Below are 21,257 nucleotides of genomic sequence, written 5' to 3'. Positions count from 1 at the left end.
TTGTAGAGATTTCTTAAAAATAAAATCTTTTTTTTTTTTAAAGAAAATTAACAGCAATTTAATACATTTAATTATATTATACACAGACCATATAAAATTCCCCTATGATTCAAATAATGCCATATCAGTTGTTTCTTTTTCAATCTCAGATCAAATACAGGAGCTCACATTGCATTTGGTTTTCATGAATCTTCAGTCTTTTTAAATCTAGAATGGTCTCTTGAACTTTGTGTGAATTTCATGACTTGGCTGAAGTTAAAATTTTAATCCAGCTATCCTGACCAACCTTAATCTGTCAAGTCAGGGCCCAAAATCTCCTCCAGATGTAGACACGCAAAAATAATTTAGAGGAAGATTAATATCTCTTTTCCTTTGATAACTTTTTTAGTAGCTGCAACAGACAGTTGGTTCCCATGGTCAAATAGACCATATCTTAGGTCTATGTTTTTTTTTTCTTATAAACACCCATCATGCTGGATCCTCCCCATCTTGGACTCTTTTTTTTCTTTTTTTAAGATTTTAAGGTTAGTTCAACATCTGAAAATCAATTAGTGTAATGCGCTATAATACAGTGATGGACAAAATAAATACATACTATTATCTCAATTGATGCAGACAAAACACTTGGCCAAATTCAATAGCTATTTATGGTTTTTAAAAAAATACTCCCAACAAACTTCCTCCACCATACACAAAAATAAGCCCAAAATGGATCAAAGACATAAATGCAAGACCTGAAACTATAAAAATCCTAGAAGAGAGGCAGAAACATAGGCAGAGGGAGAAGCAGGCTCCTTGTGGGGACCTCGATGCAGGACTCAATCCCAGGACCCTGGGATCATGACCTGAGCCGAAGGCAGACACTCAACCACTGAGCCACCCAGGAGTCCCTTGGACTCTTGTAATTGCATTTATGACCTTGCTAATAAAACCTCCTTGGTGGATTCTTCCCTATTGATTTGGATCACTCATGAAAAATAGTTGAGAATGATGTGCAAAACAAAGGCAGAAGAAATATTATTAGATCTCCTTACTACCTACAGCCCATTGACAAGTCCTTGAAACTGGTAGAGAGGCATTCCTCTAGGGACTCAACTGCCTCAATGTTAATACTTTGCTAAGGAAAACAGGTAATCTTAGCCCAACCCTCAGCATCCTGTAAGTCTATTTGAACATATAAAAAATCCCATTGGAAACTTCCTTTATCTCTAAACCCCCCAAGACACATGTTGGAAATCATCATCCAGGCATATGACCCACCAATACACATCTGAAGGGTTTCATGATTCAGGTTTTATTAGACAGTAATTAATGGCCTTTTCCCAACAATAGCCAGCCCCCTCAGGGTCCTAGAAACCTTGCTTCCAAAATTCCTTAGAAACTGACACTCTCCCTAACCCCCTCCCAACTTGAAGGTATATAATGGGCCACTCCTCATTACCCTGGTGCATTTCTTTCTGCCCATGTGTACTGTCCCTGTGCTTTAATAAAACCACCTTTTTGTACCAAAGACGTATCAAGAATTCTTTCTTGGCCATCAGCTTTGAATCCTAATGACTTTTCCTACACCAGAGATTACTGTGAAAGTGGAGTCTCCCCTGATTTGTGACATGCCCATATATGATGAGCACAGCTTTGCAGCAGGAAAGAAGAGCTGGGCATAGGAGTTAATTACTTGGGCAGGGCCAGAATGGGCAGATGGGTGGAGTGCTGAGACAAACACAGGGTCTTGGGTAGGTAAGCAAAGAAAGATGACCTAGGATCCCAACAATCCTTGTTTTATTCCAGGCAAAGGGCCAGCAAGGACAGGGCAGGGGGTGGGGTGAAGATTCCAAGATGGTACCAATGTCTTGAGAAGTGAGCAGTGAGACTGGGATGAAGTCTGATGTGGAACACTCACAATCCAGGAGACAGGCAGATAGTGGGAAGGAAATCTGGTGCCTGGGCAAACATGGTCCTTTGCCCTCAGGCGAAAAGGTTCAGGGCATATTTCTTGTCCCCAGAAAAGTTGCTACATAAATCAAAGCAAGGCTTCAATGTAGAATTTATTTCAATAGAGGGTTAGAACTGGCTTTTATAATGGAGAGAGAGGCAGTGTGTGAAAAGGGGGTTGTGACCTGGATCATTAGTAGAGCATCACTGTTTCCTGATTCTACATTCAAGGCTCTATCCCCAGGGCACCTGGGTGGCTCATTCAGTTAAGTGTCTGCCTTTGGCTTAGGTCATGATCCCAGGGTGCTGGTTCAAGCCCTTCCCTCTCCCTCTGCTCCTCCTGCCAACTCAGTGTTCTCTCTGTCAAATAAATAAAATCTTAAAAATTTTTTTCAATTAAAAAGAAAGACTCTCTTAATCCTCACTTTACCTTTTGGCTCAGGACCTAGTTGAAAAGCAAAACAAAATAGACAAAATCTCAAAATCCCCTCAAACCCTCTTCATTAATATAACCTCTGTTTTATCAGACATCATCAGCCCGTTGTGTTTTTAGTTGAAGTAAAAATTAATAATATACTTTGTATTCCAGGGGATTTCTTATGTCCTGCTTTTCCAGACAATTCTCATGTCCATCTTGGCCCTGGGCTTCTGGCAGATTGCCTTGGGTCTTCCTATAACACTCTTCCACTGCCATCCTCTGGAGCTGTAGATTGTCCCTGGTGACCAGAAATGCTCTATGCTCATCCCCAGTGCTATTAATCTTGCAGGTTTTAAGAGTAAAGAGAAGGCAGGTTTATGTTGCAGTAACAAACAGCCTCCAAATCACAATGGCTAACACAAAGATTTATTTCTCATTACACTTCATGTTTATGAAAACCAGTACAGCTTTGCTCATATTGCTTTTTACCCTGGAACACCAACTGATAGAACAGCCTCTATCCGGAACACTGCCAGTCTCATTGCTGAGAAAAAGGAGAAATGGCAAACCACACACTGGGTCTGAAAGTCTGGAAATGACCCATGCCACTTCTGCTGACACTTCATTGGCCAAAGGAAATCTCATGCACTGACCTGACATCAGTGCTGTAGGGAAGTATGATTCTCCTCTAGGGGCATGTATTAAGAAAACTCATTCAGTTTACCATATACATTGTTGCTATGAGGATTATGTGCCGATTAGGACCTACCTGCTACTCATCAGGATGTATGTACCATTGCAAAGGGACAGTAAGCTCCTGGGTCATTGGCTAGGAACAGTTTCTAGCTGGCATGTGGACCTGCCTCGTTTCTCCCTAAGCCAGGTTCCCAGCATTTCTTCTCCTCTTCCTCCTATTCATCGTGGGTTCCCAGCCGTAGGGACCAGTCTTAGGTCAGGATTGATAAGCAAGGAAAAAGCATGGGATGCCTCCTTTTCCTCTTTTATTAACAGCTGGGTCACAGGCCTTCCCTGAGCTTCCTTTTTGGCCTATATAGCTTCTTCCTGAAAGAATGTTTTTGTTTTATTTTGTTATTATTATATTTTTTTCACCCTGGCCAACCATTTCATAACACGTGCCAGCAGGTTCAATTTTTCTTGTGTTTCTTTCTGAAGTCATTTTTTTTTTCTTTAGCAGTTTTTAGAGCCCCAGTTCATTCTAGGTTTTGGCCTGCTTGGCACTATTGTCACAAGTTTCCATCATTCTTTTTGATGTATTTCTCTGTAACTCAAATTTCTACTCAAAGCTATGAGTACAAATGAGATCACATTTACAGTAATAGCTCAAATTTTCCTGATTCATCTTGCCCCCTTGCTCATGTAAGACCTCCTGACCTCACCAAAGGTCTTTCCAGTCATTTCTGGGTGTGCCAGGAGTGAGGGCAGAGGTCAGGAGTCCTATCATATTCTTCTATCTAGGCCCCCACCCTGAAGATATCCACTGTTGGTGGACCCAACTTGACACTTGGGTTATTTAGGACTCTGGTTGCAAGTCATAGAAACCAGCTTGAGCTAACCTAATCAGAATGGAGAGTCTACGATAAGAATACCAGATCATCTCTCAGAATATATGGGATATAGCTGGATCTCAAGAAAGTTCTATTAGACTAGAAAAAGGAAGCCTTTAACAATTTTCCCCATCTCTTTCACCTGCTTCTTTCTGGGTGTCTGCTCTATCAGCTTGCCTTTGCAGGCTGGTCCTGTCTGCCCTGTGAGCCCACATTGGAGAGATCCTCAGGTTCTTCCCAAATCTCATATCCAGTCTCTGTTAAGAGAATGCCATTCCCTTGGGTTTGATCAGGAGTCCAGGTCTAGACTTTATAAAAAATGAGAGTTGCTTAGCACCAAAACACTAGGGGAGGGGAGGAGTCTGAGGTTCACTCAATGATTTGACAAAGTCAGGTGGGAATGGGGTGGGGAGGGTGGTGAGGGGAGAAAGATTTTTCTTTAGTTTGCCAGATCTTCCATATCAAAGTACCAAAGACTGGGTGGCTTAAACAATAGAAATTTATTTTCTCATAGTTCTGCAGGCCAGAAGTCCAATAACGGGGTGTCAGCAAGTCTGGTTTCCTCTGAGGTCTTTCTCCTTGGCTTGCAAATCATCTCCTCCTTCTTGCTGTGTCCTCACATGGTCTTTCCTCCATGCCTGCATGTCCCTGATGTCTCTCTTTGTGTCCTAATCTCCTCTTCTTTATAAGGACACCAATTGGATTATATTAGGGCTCATCTAATGATCCCATTTTAATTTAATTACCTCTAAAAGTCCCATCTCAAAATACAGTTCACATTCTGAGATACAAAGGCTTCAATATATAAATTTTAAGGGAACACAGCTCTGAACAAAGATCAACATCTGTTGTCTAACAACTGACCCAAAACTTCAATGGTGTAAAACAAAAAGAAAATTTTTTAAGTGAGCTCTATGCCCAGTGTAGGGCTTGAACTTACGACTCCAAGATCAAGAGTCACATGCTCTACTGACTGAGCCAGCCAGGAGCCCTGTAAAGCAAAATTTCTTACTAAATTCATAAATTATATAGATCAGAAATTCTGAAAAGGCATAGTAGGGATGGCTCTTCTCTGTTTCATGATGTCTGGGCCCTCAGCTGGGGGTAACACGAATGGCTGCGTGCTGATAAACAGTTGAGCAAGGGGATTCACTTCTGCTACAATGGCTGAAATATATACTCAGATGGTACTGTCAACCACAACAACTACATGTGGCCTCTCCATGTGACTTGGGCTTCCTGGTCAGACGGCAGCCTCAGGGATGATGGACTTCTTAAATGTCCACTCAGAGCTCCAAGAATGAGTGTTCCAGTGATCAAAGAACACAGTGTCACTTCTGCTGTACAATATTGATTGAAGCAGTCTATTCAAGCACAGATAAAACAAGTGCCAAAGAATTTGTGGCCATGTTAATAAAACTGCCACAACAGGCATGTCCAAACTTTACTACATCACTGTCTCATGTGTCCTCTCTGAAAGACTAATTTAATTTTCTCCCCAGACTGTTGATTTTTGATGTCCTCCAAAGTTTGTTAAGCCTTTAAAATTTTTTTTAAGTTTATGTTTTTTTTGTTTTGTTTTATTTTTGTTTTTAGTAATCTCTACACCCAATTGTGAGGCTCGAACTCATGGCCCTGAGATCAAGAGTCACATGCTCTTCCAACTGAGCCAGCTAGATACTTTTTATCTGACTAATTCCTCTCAGCACTGATGTGTCAATAGCCACACTTGAGTCATTTTCTCATCGTGAATCTTCAGTTTGCAATACTTCAAGTCTCTTTCAGCATCATCCTCTCTTACAATTTGCTTGTGGATACTTAAGTCTTTCACACTCTGGTGAGAAAGTCACACTTACAGTATCCTTTTCCCAAGCCAATTTGTTCAGTTGTCAAATTTTATTTTTATTGAGGTAAAATGGACATGTAACATTCTATTAGTTTCAGGTGTACAACATAATGAATATATATACCACATTTCTTTATCCATTCATCTGCAAATGGACACTTTCATTGCTCTCATGTCTTGGCTATTGTAAGTAATGCTGCAGTGAACATGGGGGTGCAGATACCTTCTCAGGTTAGTGTTTTTGTTTTCTTCAGATAAATACCCAAAGGTGGAGGTGCTGGGTCATATGGTAGTCTTATTTTTAATTTTTTGAAGCTCCTCCATAGTGGCTACACCAGTTACATTTCTACCAATAGTGTATGAGGCTTCCCTCTTCTCCACATCATCACCAATGTTTGTTATGTCTCGTGCTTTGTTTGTGGTACCAAATCTAAAAACTCATAAGCAGGACCAATCTTAAGGAGCTTATTACCTGTTTTATTCTAGGAGTTATACGTTTTTGAGGCTTATTTTCAAGTCTTTAATCCATTTTGAGTTAATTTTTGTTTTTGTTTTTAAGATTATTTATTTATTTATTTGTTCATAGAGACACGGAGAGAGAGAGAGAGAGAGGCAGAGACACAGGCAGAGAGAGAAGCAGGCACCATGCAGAGAGCCTGACGTGGGACTCAATCCAGGGTCTCCAGGATCATGCCCTAGGCTGCAAACGGCACTAAACCACTGCGCCACCGGGGCTGCCCTATTTTGAGTTAATTTTTGTATATGCCTTAATATAATGGTCCAGTTTTATTCTTTGACAGGTGGTTGTCCAGTTTTCCCAATACTACTTATTGAAGAGACAGTCCTTTCCATATTCTTGGCTCCTTGGTCATAAACTAATTGATCATACATGCATAGATATATTTCTGGGCTCTCTATTCTGTTCTATTGTTCTGTTTTTATGGAAATACCACACTGTTTTCATTACTATAACTTTGTAACATAATTTGAAATCAGGAAAAATGATGTTTCCAGTTTATTCTTCTTTCTCAAGATTGCTTTGTCTATCTGGGGTTCCAAACAAATTTTAGGATTATTTCTTCTATTTCTGTGAAAAACTGCCATTGGAGTTCTTATAGGGAATGCATTGAATTTGTAGATTTTTCTGGGTAGTATGAACATTTTAACAATATTAATTCTTCCAATTCATTTGCATACAATATCTTCATATTTATTTGTCTCCAAGTACTTTTTTTTTTTTAAAGATTTTATTTATTTATTCATGAGAGACATGACTCTCTGTAGAGAGAGGCAGAAACATAGGCAGAGGAAGAAGCAGGCTCCCTGCGGGGACCCTAATGCAACACTTGATCCCCGGACCCTGAGATCATGCCCTGAGCCAAAGGCAGAGCTCAACCACTGAGCCACCCAGGTGCCCCTGTCTCCAATTTCTTTCACCAATGTTTTATGGTTTTCAGTATACAGGTCTTTACCTCCTTGATTATATTTATTCCTAAGTATTTTATTTTTATTGATGCAGTTGTATATGGAATTGCTTTCTCAATTTCTCTTTCTGATAATTCACTATCAATGTATAGAAATGCAATAGATTTTTTAATACTTTGATTTTGTATTCTAAAACCACTAAATTTGTTTATCAGTTCTAACAATTTTTGGTAAAGTCTTTAGGATTTTTATGTCATATGCAAACTGTGACAGTTTTATTTCATCCTTTCCAATTTGGATGACTTTTATTTCTTTTTCTGCCTAACTGCTCTGGTTAGGACTTCTAATACTATATTGACTAAAAGTGCCAAGAATAGACATCACTGTCTTGTTCCTTAGTCATTTTTTTATTGGATACTAGATCTTGGGAATTTCATAGTATTTGGGGATGAACATTGTATGCCTTAAAAAAGTGTTAAATATTTTCTGAACAGTAGGTAACTTATTGGAAGGTTAGTTTGATCCTTTTAAGGTTATCGAAACGTCTTTTTAGGGTGAGTCTAGAGAAGCTTTTTTTCTGGAGCTAATATAGTCCCATTTCTAAGGTATAGCCCTCATGGAGTCTCTACCAAATGTCCTTTGTATTCAGTGAAGTGTCTCTAGTTTAGATAGAAGAAACTCTAATAATTAACGTGTGGGTATAGGGACATTTCATCTTACAGCTCCCCAGTAATTGTTCCTTCTTTGGAAGCTGCTCTTTTCCAGCTTCATATGGTCTCATCCTATATATTTACATATTGGTATTTTGTCAAAACATGAGGGAGTTTCATGCAAATTTCTGAAGTTCTTTCTCCAAGTAGCTTTATCCTCTCTGGTACTCTGTCCTATAAATTCTAATTGCCTGAATTCTAATCTCTGTCTCCTTAATCCCAGAAGATTGTCAGACTCTTTCTGTGTCATAGTCTAAGAATTATCCTAAGAGAGAAAACCTAGGCAATGGGAAGGGGGCTCATCTCTATTATTTTTCTTTTCTCAGGGATAAAGTCAACTGTTGCCTTATATCTAATATCTAAAAATAGGTGTTTCCCATATTTTGTCCAGTTTTCTAGTTGTTTATGGTGGAAGGGTAATTCTAGATTCTTTCTTCTGGCTGAAAAAAAGGCAGCATATTTTAATAACTAATCAAAACGCTCAAGCTAAGGAGCTTAGCAACTTCAATTGTGTACTAATCTATGTCCAAGCTTCCTGGAATTCAGAGATTATAAGGGCAATAACTTCTGTGCTTGTTCTTTAAGAATCTAAATTCACCACTAGTTGTGTACATCATTAAGTACATTTAAGAACTTTCTTCTGTATCAGAAACATTCCCAATTGAAAGGAAAGAATTTTATTTATAGAATCCCCTTCTCCCTGGCCATTTAATCATCTTCCTTTCTGTGTTCCCTTAAAAGTGTTTTCTTATAGTGGGAGCATATTTATGATTATTTTGTAGCTTTCCCTTCCTCCATTCTGACACTCTCAATTCTGATGAAACTCAGAATTCTACCATTTCCACATAATTGTAATTTCTCCCTTGTTTTTATGATTTGATCCAAGTTTACTTGGTCATTACTGCTTCCAACACCTACTTCTAAGGAAAGTGATTATAAGGGCACCAGTTACCAGTGCTCTGTTCTCAGAAGATTGAAACTTTGCACAGACATCTTTCTGTTCAGGAAAAGTTCCCATCCTTATTACATCTTGTCTCTAAGACAATCTTGTAATCTGCACAAGGAAAGCATCTCTGAGGCATTTTGTCAAACATATTCTCTTATAACATTCACCTTATCTATTCTTCTTGTTGTTTAACTTCAAATTGGCCTCTGAATCCATTTTACTGATGGGGAAGATATATAGAATTGGTGTTAGTATAGAATATAGCTCTTTCTAGATAACAATGTCTCATAGTTAAATGATGATTATCTGTTATATTTCCCAGGTCTCTTGCCCTCTATTATTTTGCATAGCAAAGGTAGGGCAGCAAGACACAGGCAACATTGTCAACAGCCATCAAACTCCCAAGTTAGGAAGAAGGAGTCTCAGGTTCAAGGAAAGATGGTTTAATAACGTAAACAAAAAAGTGGAGGGCAGCCCCAGTGGCTCAGCGGTTTAGTGCTGCCTTCGGCCTGGGGTGTGATCCTAGAGACCCAGGATCAAGTCCTGCGTTGGGCTCCCTGCATGGAGCCTGCTTCTCCCTCTGCCTGTGTCTCTGCATCTTTCTGTCTGTCTCTCTGTGCCTCTCATGAATAAATAGATAAAATTTTTTTAAAAAGTGGAGGAGTGGAAGCAGCCACATCTATTTTGGGTTTTTTGGTGGTTTGGTAAATAGAAATAGGGCCTGTGACTTTTTTTTACTGATTAGAATTTCATGATGTTTAATGATTTTTGAAAACTACAATATATTTTCCATGACCATAATTTACTATCATACACATATTGGATCCTCTGGGATTTATAGAAATGGAATGTGTACACCCAAATTAAAAAAAAAAAAAAAGCTGGCTCTGTGTGTCTTAAATATCAAATGTGAAAGGACCAGAAATGCAAAAAGCAGTCCAAACAAGAAACAAAAGTAATACAGAGGTGTTTTTTTTTAAGATTTTATTTATTTATTCATGAGACACACACACACACAGAAAGAGAGAGAGAGAGAGAGAGGCAGAGACACAGGCAGAGGGAGAAGCAGGCTCCACACAGGGAGCCCGACATGGGATTCAATCCTGGGACTCCAGGATCATGCCCTGGGCCGAAGGCAGCCTAAACTGCTGAGCCACCTGGGCTGCCCAATACAGTTTTTTTTAAAGCACCTAAATCCAACAACATTTATACCCCTCACCAGATATAACTGACAAGATAGAAGATCAATTTTTTCCTAATGCTAAATGAAGTTCATTTTCTCCTTCTTCAAAGATTATGAACATTATTTCCATAAAACCGTAAGATAAATGTGAAATGATTGATTCTGCCTACATTCAAATGTTTTAGTAGCATTTCTTAGAACCATCATGCATATATCATACACACAGAGATACACATATGCTTGGGTGGGGGAGACAGAGAGAGAGAGGCTAATTAGAGACAAGAAGATTGTATACTTGAAATAAGAGTGAATTATGTGACTATCATGCCAGTGTTCAAAAAGTAGTGATATATTATCCTGGAAAAATGCTTTAAAAAATAATATATAAAAGACAGGGTACCTGAGTGGGTGACTCAGTTGGTTGAGCATCTGACTTTTGAATTTAGCTCAGGTCGTGACCTTAGGGTTATGAGATATAGCCTCATATTGGGCTCTTCGCGGAGCATAGAGCCTGCTTAAGATTCTCTCTCTCTATCCCTCTCTGCCCTCCCCTTCTCCTCTCTTTCTCTCTCTCTTTACAAAAATAAATAAATAAAACAATACATAAAAGAATAGCATATTAAATTGTATTCTTCAATATGGCCAACTATGTAAACTAAAAGCATGTAGAATATTAGATGTGATTCTGTTTAAACATTATAGACTGAATGCACATATTTCTCTGTTGCCTCCTGAAACCACAGTTAAATGATGGCAAAATAATTGCTGAAAAGAACTAACAAAGAGAATACACCCAAAAGGTCAAAGAAAATGCCATTAGGGATACTAGTGGATAAGAGATATCATTTAAGTTTTAGATCCCTAATAGTAGATATACAAGCTTTAACTTACTGGAAAACCAGAGAAAGCTGAATAAGTAAGGCATAAACAAAAAAGGAAGCTAATTCATGCCTCCATACCCCTGAAAGGCTCAGGAATTGGTGAAATTGATTATATTTGGAGGCAGAGATACAAAACTGCTTAAACATCTATTTTAAAAGCATTTATTTTTAATATTTTTTTTCAATTTTTATTTATTTATGATAGTCACAGAGAGAGAGAGAGAGAGGCAGAGACACAGGCAGAGGGAGAAGCAGGCTCCATGCACCGGGAGCCCGACGTGGGATTCAATCCCGGGTCTCCAGGGTCACGCCCTGGGCCAAAGGCAGGCGCCAAACCGCTGCGCCACCCAGGGATCCCGATTTTAAAAGCATTTAGATCATACAGGTCTTCTTGCTGCCCTCACACAATCAGATACAATCCCAGGAAAAATACTGAAGATTTATTGACCTGAGAATTAAACCAAGGAACTCAAGATTTTCAGATACATTGTTAGATGGGGAGTAGCAGAAAAAGAGGGATATTGAGGGCAGCCCAGGTGGCTCAGCGGTTTAGCGCCGTCTTCAGCCCAAGCTGTGATCCTGGAGACCCGAGATCAAGTCCCACGTTGGGCTCCCTGCATAGGGCCTGCTTCTCCCTCTGCCTGTGTCTCTGCCTCTCTCTCTGTGTCTCTCATGAGTTAAAAAAAAAAAAAAGTCTTTGAAAAAGAGGGATATTAACTGAGTGATCCCATTCCTCCCACTCACCTCCAAGGATACAACCTATCAGAATTGTATACTTTGTATACTTTTTTATACTGAAGATTGGATTTCTCTCTGTTCTGGCTTTTAAAAAAAGACCCACATATATTGACAATCGGGTATTTCTTCACAAAATAGTCAGATTGTTTTCTAGGAAAGTCTACCATACCACTTGCACAAAGAGCTTCCAATCAGTTTTCAAGGCCTTCACTCAACATGTTTAGAAAATCAAGGATCACCAGGCATTTAGAGACAACCTCTAAGCATAGAGACCAGAACAGATAGGAATAAGAGGAAACCCCAGGGAAAAATAGTAAATACCAAGATCAGAAGGATTAACATCCTCAGAGATTTGGGAGAATTATTATATCCAAAAGAGGATCAGATTGCTGTTACATAAAAATCAATGGAGTAGTTGGAGAATAAAGTGGAGATATCTTTTAGAAATTAGAACAGAGAGTCAGTGAGATGGAAAATTGGATAGAAAAGAGAAGAAAATGAGAGGATCAAACATGATTCTACATTGTACTAACAGACTTCTAGAAAGAGAGAACAGAGAAATTAAAGAAAAATTATTGAAGAAATATATGAGAAACATTTTCAGAAATAAAGAATGAAAATTTAGGGTAGAAGGGGATATTGAGTGTGAAGCATAATGGATAAAATATATGTTCCATACCAGTAAAGAACATCACAAAGTTTTAATCAGATGGGATAGAGTTACAATTCTAAAAGCTTTCAGAGAGAGAAAAACAGGTCTATATAAAGAAATGGGAATTAGAAAGTAACAAAACATGCCTTTAAAATTCTTAAAATCCTTACCAAATTGGATGCCTTCTTTTTAAATATTTTATTTATTTATTTGAGAGAAATATCATGTGCATGCGTGAACTGGCAGGAGAGGGAGAGAGAATCTGAGCGCAGAGTCCAATGCAGGGCTTGGTCCAGGAGATCATGACCTAAGCAGAAACCAAGAGTCAGCTGCTCAACCCACTTAGCCATCCAGGTGCCCCAGGATGTCTTTTATTTCTTTTTGTTGTGTGACTGCTGTGGCTAAGACTTCCAGTATTATGTTGAATATAAACATTATATATAGTATATAACATAAATATAATAAATATAAAGTATGCAATATATATCACTCTTTTTTTGAACCACCAAAACAACATAAATATGAAAAGAAACTATAATAAGCCAAACACACTCCTCTTGCGCCTATCTTGATCTCTGCTAAAACTTTCAAAGACATTCTCATCTTTCAAAATACCATTAAAATTAAGTAAATGTAAGAGGAAAATAAATAACACCTAATTGCTTTGAGATCATCATATTTACCTCTACTATCTGTTATCAATGCAGAAACTCATGGTTTGACTGCATCATATTCTGTGTATACCTGTGTAATCCAGCCATTGTGTTCCCCTTCGAAGGAGCATTGCTTGGTATGGGATTGGTGCAAGGTGAAAGGGCTCAGGAGGGCAGGTTGGCAAAAATGGTCTGATTCCTTGAGATTTCCATTTCCTCATCTGTAAAATAAACCCAATAAGTCCTCCCTTAAAGGAGTGATCTTAAAAGAAATGATCTATTTAAATCATCTGCCAAACTGCCTGACTTACATACAGTAAGCAAGTAGCAGATATTTTTCCTTCCTCCGTGACATTTTCATATTTTTAAAAGCACCTGCCACAGTGCTTTGTATGTGATAGATAGTGAGAAGCTATCTGTGGTATAAAAATGTCATACTTTCAAAGTAAGTTATTAACCTGACTGCTAGCTTTCTTTTCTTCAGGCTAAGAAATATTAGATTGTTATGAAGGTTTTTGTAAAGGACTTAATAATTTTGAATGTTCTTCTCTGGACTTCCTCTAAATCCTCCGCTGTGGCAGATAATCCTGGGTGCCTCGCCCACAGCCATGCACCCATAATGCCTCTTAGTGGAAAGAGACTCCTTCCTTTCCACTACAGGCTGAAGAAACCAGATATTTAGTTTCCTAGCATCCCTTGCTGCCAGAGAAGGGGTAAGTAAGTGAGCCAATTGGATCAATGGAACCTAACAGGAATGTGCTGAGAAAACTTCTGAAAAGATTTTCTTCTTTAACAAAACAGAAACACTCTCCTTCCTGCTTTTGTTACTGGAGGGCATGATGTTTGGAACTACAGCAGCCATATTGTGACCATGAGAAGAGGTTAAAAGAATCACAAAGAAGCTGAACCTAGTGCTACCTACAAATTCTAGTTATAAGGTAAAATAAACCTCTACTATTTAAGCTACTTTTAGTCAGATGTTCTATTTCTTGAAGCCTTAAGTGCCATTTAGATACATCTACAATAAGTTTAAGTTATATAGCCTTGCCATGAACCCAGCATTTTAACAACCAATGCTGGTAAGTAGACACATTAATAGTTGATTTTCTGTTTTCTTTTTATTTACTGGCTAATTAAGAAATTTTCTCTTTAGCTAAGGTAAATCAGCATATCAATCACTCTTCTGCATTGAGTTGGTGGTTGTTGCCTTCAAACGTGAGACAGCTTTATTTGCCTGGTTTTATTTATTTTTAGTTTTTAATTTTAGTTTTTAAGATTTTATTTATTTATTCATGAGAGACACAAAGAGAGAGGCAGAGACGTAGGCAAAGGGACAAGCAGGCTCCCTGTGGGGATCCTGATACGGGACTCAATCCCAGGACCCCAGGATCACGACCTGAGCCAAAGGCAGATGCTCAACCACTGAGCCACCCAGGTGCCCCTATTTGCCTGGTTTTAAACCTAAAATTTATTACTGTTAAAAAATTAAAAAGTCATGCAATTCAGAAAGGTAGAAAAAAAAAGTAAAAACCGCTCTTAGTTCTACATCTTAGAGAAAACCATAGTTGCCATTTTGCTGTTTCCTTCTAGACTCTTTTTTTATGTATCCACTTTACTTATTTTATAACTGAATCAGATTACTCCAGAGAGCAAATTGGTTGTGACAGGTGGAAGTCAGAAACCTGAAGTCCTTCTAATGACACAGCCAGAGGAGCAGAGGCTTGTTAGCATACTTGGAAGCCCTAACCTGTGATCTGTCATGGCATTTATCCAACCTGCTTTGGAGAGGTAATCTGGCTTTTACTAGATGGACTGTTTTTTTTCTTTCCCTACTCTAACCAAATCTATTCTCAGCACTCAAGGAAGCAGATGTTCACCAGGGGTGGAAGTTTCCACAGAACAGGACATTGATTCAGTGTATAAACAGTTTGGAGTCAGCTGGGAAAGCAAACCTACTTTCTGATACACACAGAGCCATACTGGTAAACCAGAGTGGCAAGTGAGAATGGCTGCATTAGGGGGAAATAGCCTCAAACTGTAGGGAAAGAACAGAGAGACTAAGGATGCCTGAGAGGCAACCTCAAGAGATGTTAAAGGGGCCATGGCCTAGGACAAATGGCCTTTAACTACTTGGCCCAAATCTATAAGCTGCTTATCCATCATCTCAAGTGGTTGTATTTCCAAATGATATACTGATGACTGTGATATTAAGACTCTTTTAATTAAATTTTGTTTGAAAACACACATATTGGTGATTGTGGTATTGGGTAATGACAGTGGGGACAGGGAGGGAATAGGGAGGGAGTGAGGAAAAGTTAGAGGAAGCCCCCTACCACCACCACCGGCCTTCATATGGTCCAGGAAGGATTTGCTGTGGACGAAGGGGAATGAAGGAGCCTAGCAGGGCTGTCTTCTTCCCTATCCACCTGCATGGCGATCTCTTTGATGTTGGCTGCTAAGTACTTTGAGTCTAAGTACTCCCAAACTAACTCAAGCCTTGGCTAGGAGTAACTGACAGCTCTCAGACTTGGACCTCCAGAATAGTGGCTTATTTATTTCCTAGCACTGCTGTAACAAAGTACCAAAAACTGGTGGCTTACAGAGTGGCATGATATATTTAAAGTGCGGAAAGGGAAAAATCTGCAGCCAAGAATACTCTATCCACCAAAGCTGTCATTCAGAACAGAAGGGGAGACCAAGAGTTTCTCCAACAAACAAAAGCTAAAAGAGTTCAGTTTAGTTTACAACTAAACCAGTTCTACAAGAAATGTAAAAGAGGACTCTGAGTGGAAAGGAAAGACCATAAGTAAGAGTATCAAAAGTAGGAAACACAAAAGCAGTAAAAAGAAGTAGAACTGTAAAAATCAGTCAAAGGATTCACAAAATAAAAGTATGTAAAATATCACACCATATACCATAAAGTGTATGGGGAAGAGGCATAATGAATGAGTTCAAAATTAGGTGATCATTGACTTAGTATTGACTGCTGCATACCGAAGATGTTATATACAAACCTAATGGTAACCACAAATCAAAACCTAGTAATAGATATGTAATGAAAAAGAGAAAGAAATCCAAATATATCATTAAGGAATGGCAGCAAACCATAAAAGAGAGCAAGAGAAGAAAGCATCAGAGAAACACTACAAAAACAAACACAAAACAAGTAACAAAATGGCAATAAATACATATTTATCAATAATTACTTCGAATGTAAATGGACTAAAAACTCCAGTCAAGAGATGCAGGGTGACGGAATGGATAAAAAAACAAGACCCATTTATATGCTGCCTACAAGACACTCATTTCAGACCTAAAGGCATCTGCAGAGTCAAAGCAAAGCGATAGGAAAACACTTATCATGCAAATGGGTGTCAAAAGAAAGCCAGGGTAGCAATACTGGTATCAGACAAAATATACTTTAAAACAAAGACTATAATAAGAGACAAAGAAGGACAATGTATAATGGTAAGGCAGATAATCTAACTAGAATATATAACAATTATGAATAACTATGCACCCAATAGGAGAGCATCCAAATACACAAAACCATTAATAACAAGCATAAAGTAACTAATTGATAGTAATACAATAATAGTTGGGGACATTAACCCTACTCCCACCCCTTATATCAATAGATCATCCAAACAGAAAATCAACAAGGAAACAGGAGCTTTGAAGGGTACACTGGACTGGATGGATTTAACAGATATATTTAGAACATTTCATCTTAAAATGGCACAATACGCAGAACATTCTCCAGAATAGATTACATATTAGGCCACAGAACAAGTCTCAACAAATTTGAAAGGATCAAAGTCATACTGTGCATCTTCTCTGACCATAATGCTATGAAATTAGAAATCAGCCACAAGTAAAAATCTGGAAAGAGCACAAATACATAGAGGTTATTTATTTATTTTTTTAAAGATTTTATTTATTTATTCATAGACAAAGAGAGAGAGGCAGAGACACAGGCAGAGGAAGAAGCAGGCTCCATGCAGGGAGCCCGATGTGGGACTCGATCCCAGGTCCCCAGGATCACACCCCAGGCTGCAGGTGGCACCTAACTGCTGCGCCACCGGGGCTGCCCTACATAGAGGTTAAATAAAATGTTACTAAACAATGAATGGGTCATCAAGAAATAAAAAATTGTATGGAGATGAATGAAAACGAAAACACAACAGTCCAAGATCTTTAGAATACAGCAAAAGCATCTAAGTTCCGAGAGATATTTACAGCAATACAGGCCTATCTCAAAAAGCAACAAAAATCTCAAATAAATAATCTAATCATATGCCTAAAGGAGCTAGAAAAAGAAGAGCAAAAACTCAAAACTCAAAGCCAGCAGTAAGAGAGAAACAAAAAGATTAGAGCAGAAATAAATGATATAGAAACTTAAAAAAAAAAAAACCCACAATAAAACAGATCAACAAAACCAGGAGCTATTTCTCTGGAAAAATCAACAAAATTGATAACCTCTAGCCAGATTCATTCAAAGAGGAGAGAGAGAGAGGAAGGACACAAACAAAATCACAAATGAAAGAGAAGTAACAACCAGCAACACAGAAATACAAACAATTGTAATAGAATATTAAGAAAAATTGTATGCCAAAAAATTGGACAACCTAGAGGAAGTAGATAAGTTCCTAGAAACATATAACCTACCAAAACTAAGCAAGAAGTAATTGAATGGACCGATTACTAGCAGTGATACTGAATTAGTAATCAAAAAATTCCCAACAAATAAACATCCAGTACCAGACAGCTTCATAAGCAAATTCTATCAAACATTTAAAGAAGACTTCATACTTACCCTTCTTTAACTATTCCAAAAAAATAGAAGAAAAAGGAAATGTTCCAAGTTCATTCTGTGAGGCAAGCAGTACCCTGATACCAAAACAGATAGACAACCACAAAGAAAGAGAACTACAGGGCAATATCTCTCGTGAATAAAGATGCAAGAATCCTCAACAAAATACCAATGAATCAAATCCAACAATATATTAAAAAATCATTCACCATGACCAAGTGGGATTTACTTCCAGGATGCAAGGGTGGGTCAATATTTGTAAATCAATCACTGTGAGATGTCACATCAACAAGAGAAAGGATAAAAACCATATGATCATTTCAACTCATGCAGAATAAGCATTTGACAAAGTACAACATCCATTCATGATAAAAGCCCTCAACAAAGTAGGTTTGGAAGATGTAATAAATTCATTTATGAAAAACTTACACCTAACGTCATACTCAATGAGGAAAAACAAAGAGCTTTATCCTAAGATCAGGAAAAAAACAGGGATGTCCACTCTCATCATTTCATTCAACATAGCTCTGGAAATCCTAGCCATGATCAGACAACAAAGAGAAATAAAAGCCATCAAAAATTGGTAAGGAAAAGTAAAACTCTCACTATTTGTAGATGACATGATACTATATATAGAAAGCCTAAAAGACTCCATCAAAAAACTTCTAGAACCGATAGATGAATTCAGTAAAGATATAGGATACAAAATCAATGCACAGAAATCTATTTCATTTCTATATCTTAATAATGAAGCACCAGCAAGAGAAACTAAGAAAGCCATCCCATTTACAATTGCACCAAAAACAGTAAAATGCCTAGGAATAAACTTTTTTTAAAAAGATTTTATTTATTTATTCTTGAAAGACACAGAGAGGCAGAGACACAGGCAGAGGGAGAAGCAGGCTCCCTGCTGCTGAGCAGGAAGCCTGATGCAGGACTCGATCCCAGGACTCCAGGATCACTACCTGAGCCAAAAGCAGACGATCAAACACCGAGCCACCTAGGCATCCCTCCTAGGAATAAACCTAATCAAAGAGGTGAAAGACTTGTAGTCTGAAAACTATAAAATACTGATGAACGAAATTGAAGATAACAGAAACAAATGAGAAGATAATCCTGCTCGTGGATTAGAACAAATACTGTTAAAATATCCACACTACCCAAAGCAATCTACAAATTTAATGCAATTCCTATCAAAACACCAACAGCATTTTTCACAGAACTAGAACAAACAGTCCTTAAATTTGCATGGAATTACAAAAGACCCCGGATAGCCAAAGCAATCTTGATAAAGCAAAACAGAAACTAGAGGTACCAAAATTCGAGACCTCAAGTTATATTACAAAGCTGTAGTAATTGAAACAGTATGGTACTGGCATAAAAATAGACACCTGGATCAATGGAACAGGATAGAAATCCCCGAAATAAACCCACAATTATTATTATTATTATTTTTAAGATTTTATTTATTTATTCATGAGAGACACACAGAGAGAGAGGTAGAGACACAGGCAAAGGGAGAAGCAGGCTCCATGCAGGAAGCCTGATGCGGGACTCGATCCCAGGTCTCCAGGATCAGGCCCTGGGCTGAAGGCAGTGCTAAACTGCTGAGCCACCCAGGCTGCCCATAAACTCACAATTATAAGGTCAATTAATCTTCAAAGAGGCAGTAGGAAAAAGAGAGTCTCTGCAAGAAATGGTGCTGGGAAAACTGGACTGCTACATGCAAAAGAATGAAACTGGACCACTTTCTTACACCCTATACAAAAATAAACCCAAAATGGATTAAAGCCCTAAATCAACAACACAAGAGACAAGTGGAGAAAGAGGGACCCTCATACACTGTTGGTGGGAATGTAAACTGGTACAGCCACCGTGGAAGATAGTATGGAGATTCCTCAAAAAGTTAAAAATGGAACTACCCTATTACCCAGCAATTGCACTATTGAGCAATACCCAAGGAATACAAAAACACTAATTCTAAGGGATACATGCATCCTTATATTAATTATCATCATTATTTATAATAGCCAAGATATGGAGCCAGCCCAAGTGTCCATCAGTTGATGAATAAATAAAGAAGATGTGGTATACATATACAATGTAATATTACTGAGCCATTAAAAGAATAAAAACTTGCTCTTTGCAACAACATGGATGCCAAGTGAAATAGGTCAGAAAAGGCAAATATCTGATTTTCTTCATATATGGAATTTTAGACGCAAGACAAAGGAAAAAGAGAGAGGAAGAGAGACAAACCAAGGAACAGACTCTCAACTATAGAAAACAAACTGTTGGGTCACCAGAGGGGAGGTCGGTGGAGGGATGGGTGAAACAAGTCATGGGGATTAAGGAATGCACTTATCATGATGAGCACTGAGTAATGTATAGGATCGCTGAAATACAATACTGTAGATCTGAAACTAGTAACACTATATATTAAGTATACTGGATTAAAATTAAAAACTTGATTTAAAAAAAACCTGGTGGTAGGGTGCTGGGGTTACTCAGTAGGATAAGTATCTGCCTTTGGCTCAAGTCATGATCCTAGGATCTTGGGATTGAGCCCTGTGTCTGGATCCCTGCTCAGTGGGGACTCTCCTTCTCCCTCTGCCCCTCCTCCTGCTTGTGCACGTACTCTCTCAAATAAATATGCAAAATCTTAAGAAAAAAAAAAAAACCCTGGTATCTTGAAACAACAGAAATAAACTTCACAGTTCTGAAGGCTAGAAATCTGAAATCAAGACATCAGCAGGAACATGTTATCTATTTCAAGGCTCTAGGGAAGAATCCTTCGTTGCTTTTATAGCTCTTAGTGTTTGCCAGCATCCTTGGCATTCTTTGGCTTTTGGATGCATCACTCTGATCTTTGCTGCCATTGTTATATGGCTATTTTCTCCCTACATGTCTTCACAGTCTTGGCTACCATCTTCTTTTAAGGTTTTTTTTTTTTTTTTTTTTTGAAAAAGAGAGAAAAAAAAGAGAGAGAGAGAGACCACAAGCAGAGGAGAGGGGCAGAGGGAAGGGTGAAGCCGACTTCTCATTGAGCAGGGAGCCGGATGCAGGGCTTGATCCCAGGACTGGGATCATGACCTGAGCTGAAGGCAGGCACTTAACCCACTGAGCCATCCAGGCACCCCTCACTGCCATCTTCTTAAAAGGACACCAGTTGTATTGGACTAGGGGCCCACCCTACTCTGGAATGACCTCATCTTAACTAATTACATTTGCAAAACCCTCTTTCCAAATAGGATCACAATCTAAGGTACTGGAGATGAAGACCTCAATATATCTTTTTTTTTTTTTTTGCGGGGGGGCGGAGCATCATTATGAAACCTATACAAATGGCAAGAAAGAGATGATATTTACACGTTTTTGAGATCCTTGTTTTTTTTTTTATGAAATACAGTTCTGCAAAATTTTCTTAATACACTTGTGATGGGTCCTAGAAATACTGCTATGTTGGGATTTGAATTCTGATTCTGGAATATTTTC

General features: G+C 38.4%; 1 long non-coding RNA gene across 4 annotated transcripts in view; it reads right to left on the bottom strand.

Annotated features, from left to right (window-relative positions):
• LOC112644685 (uncharacterized) overlaps positions 1-21,257 on the bottom strand; it is a 107,744-nt gene that overhangs the window by 35,088 nt on the left and 51,399 nt on the right. For 3 of the 4 annotated variants that reach the window (XR_007400980.1, XR_007400981.1, XR_003126641.3), the window contains one exon: positions 13,041-13,170. The exons of the other annotated variant lie outside the window; for it this stretch is intronic. This is a non-coding gene — a long non-coding RNA (uncharacterized LOC112644685). The remainder of the gene's footprint in view (positions 1-13,040; positions 13,171-21,257) is intronic. 4 annotated transcript variants of the gene reach the window in all.

The sequence above is a fragment of the Canis lupus genome, chromosome 1 (assembly GCF_003254725.2).
Source record: "Canis lupus dingo isolate Sandy chromosome 1, ASM325472v2, whole genome shotgun sequence".
NCBI classification, from domain to species: domain Eukaryota; kingdom Metazoa; phylum Chordata; class Mammalia; order Carnivora; family Canidae; genus Canis; species Canis lupus.
The sequence above is the reverse complement of the archived record's forward strand: the minus strand, read 5'-3'. Positions and strand labels throughout refer to the sequence as shown.